This window comes from Neophocaena asiaeorientalis, unplaced genomic scaffold, assembly GCF_003031525.2.
Source record: "Neophocaena asiaeorientalis asiaeorientalis breed wild unplaced genomic scaffold, Neophocaena_asiaeorientalis_V1.1 scaffold239, whole genome shotgun sequence".
NCBI lineage: Eukaryota > Metazoa > Chordata > Mammalia > Artiodactyla > Phocoenidae > Neophocaena > Neophocaena asiaeorientalis.
The window spans coordinates 14,347-17,292 of record NW_020175103.1 but is presented as its reverse complement, the minus strand read 5'-3'; positions in this window follow the sequence as shown (position 1 = coordinate 17,292).

Below are 2,946 nucleotides of genomic sequence, written 5' to 3'. Positions count from 1 at the left end.
TCCTCACTGCTTTGTCTCTAAAATGGGAGTAGTAACGCTTGACCTGCTTTCTCTACAAGGGAATGGTTGAAATGTCTTTAAAGTACTTATTAAAATGCATGTTAATTATTAATTTTTCTCTTCAGTTGCCTTTGATTTGGTTCTTCCCCTGCCACTGAGATAAGGGTATGAGAACGAGTGACTATATTATAGGACTGCAGCCACTGCCACGAATAGGAATTGATTACAACAACCATCTCCATTTCTAGAGCACCTTTTCTGTCACATAATTTCTCCTGCCATCCTTCTAAGCAGCTGTGGAAACAGTAAATGTTTTGCAGCTCATACCTGCTTACCATTGATACGTTATGAGACTTGAGCTATCTGGAGTGGGAATTGGTTTATTTCTTTCTGCTATGCTCTGATAATTTTTGCAATAAGAAGGGGGGAGTGGAAGCCATGTGAGGTTCAGGTGTATATGAGTTTTTGGAGGTCACTTGGACCTGAAGTTCAGTCTTATGTCAGCTGTGTTTTGAGGTGGTAGAAATAGATACTTAGCTTAATATTAAATTAGTAGTCTTAAGTATAAGCAGAAGAAAACAAACTTGGCTAATTTTAGAAAAAGGAAATTTCTTAAACGTTACTGGGGCTTGTAGAGTGTAAAGAGGGAGGGATATGTGTGCCTACCTGCTTGCAAATTCTGCCCCAAGAGAGCTGGGAGTCAGCGTGGGCACTGCAGTGAGAGGGAGGAGCAGCTGGGGGGGTCGCAGGGGTTGAGAGGATGGTTGGGGTTGGCAGCACCTAAACAGAACATACCACGCATGAGGACAAGCTAGTGGAGAGGGGGTGTGATCTCATGGGCAGCAGAGGAGAAAGAAGTAATGAACACACACAGGGGTGGAGCCAGAGCTGGGTTTGGCAGCAGCTATCTTGGTGGATTCATAGACCCAGCTGATGGGTATACTTCTCCTGGACATAGAGATGAGAATGAAGAGTTGAGGAGGGAATGGTCTCAGGAAATTAGTGGATAGAACAGGTCATAGTCCTTCATGTAAGTAACTCCTAAAGAAAAACCTGGCATAAGTGCACCAGATTGCCAGAGAATAGGATGCCTGCCTGTGCCCCAGCAACATTAAAGGATAGGAAAGCGTGCTTTTGGCTTCTGTAACGAGAGGTGGTCTCATCAAGACTCACGTAGTTTAGCATTCTCAAGACATGGGAGCAGATGCTAGTTGCCTAAGAACGTCCCTTATTTAAATTGCTGGGTTCAAGAGATGTGGGTATACTTGCTCTGATAGCTCAGCTGTATAAGAATGTTTTGTCAAAACAATATGACCCAACAACAGAAGATTCCTATAACTGTATCTATCAATAAAAGCAAGTACAAGTCGAGTGCTGACGTTGCATGTTCAGATCCTCATTATAGAAGGGACAAAGCAACGTGCAAACAGATTTTTTCTATATGGTGAGTGGCCAAAGGTTTTAACTATTATATTCAATTACAGCGCAGTCCATGTTTCACTTACAGGACTGAAGGGAACAGATTTTATGGGTTAAGGATGTAGATAGAGGATGTTCCAGTGATTTTGTTTAGAAGTAATTATGAGATGAAATATGAGTAATTACAAAAGTACAGGGTCAGAATTTAGCAAGACAATGTTGAAACTGTTCCTCTTTAGAATGTTTCTTAAGTCAAAGATTAATGTTAATAATATACTTATTAGACAGATAAATAGAAAAAAAGTCAGAAAAAAGAAGCCAAGAAAAGAAATTATGTCTGATAGTAGAACCACAGGAAGAGTCCTCTGGGGATTCCAGATTCTGTGCCAAGAGAGTGACTCTGAGGGCCTGCCCCTCTCTCAGGACAACTAAGGCATCCAGTCTCTCCAGGTATGCAGGGGAAGACAATCCCCGAAGTAACTGATTAGCAGTTCCCTTTGACCCCGGCGGCAGCAATGGGCACTATACTCTGGACGACTTTCTCTCTCTCAGGCCTTGCTCTCTGCCTCACCCTCAATCTGTCTGGAGGTCTGACTCAAGCTTTTCTGAGTTACTCTGCCCCCACACAGGTCAGGACCAGAAGTGGTGTTCTCCAGCCCAGAAACCTGGAGCCTCTTACTCTGAGTTGTCTCAACCTGAACTTACAGCTATCCAAGGAATAGGAGATTATCCCAGACCTCACGTCCAGGCTGGTGTCTTTCTCCCCCCAACTCAACTGTCCTGTCTATTCCCAGGATGGTCACATGAGTGCTGCTGGAGTGTCCCATGAGGGTTGCAAAATGTCTGAATTTTCTGATTCATCCCCTCAGATTCCCCCAAAGACACATGAAACCCATCACTCTATCTCTGACCGTGAGGTCACCCTAAGATGCTGGGCCCTGGGCTTCTACCTTGTGGAATAACCCTGATCTGGCAGCATGATGGGGAGAAACCAACTCATGGCACAGAGGTTCTGGATAGAGAAAAATATACCATGCTAACACTAGTCTAATGAAAGCAAGAGTAGCTGTATTAATTTCAGACACAGCAGACTTCAACACATGGAAGGTTATCAGAAATAGCAAGAAAGGCGTCACATACTGATAAAAGAGTCAATTCTCCAAAAAGACACAACAATCTTTACTGTGAATGCACCTAACAACAGAGGGTCAAACGATGTGAGGCAAAAACTGATAGAATTGATAAAAGAAATAGATGAATCCACAATTTTAGTTGGAGACTTCAACATCCCTCTCTCAGAAATGGACAGAGCAAGCAGGCAGAAAATCAGTAAGGACAAAATTGAACTCAAAACACTATCAATCAACTGGATATAATCGATATCTATAGACTACTTCAGCCAACAACAGAAGAATACACAGTCTTCTCAAGCTCACATTAAACATTCACAAAGATAGACCATATTCTGGGCCATAAAACACACCTTAACAAAAATTTTTTTTAATAAATTTATTTTATTTCTGGCTG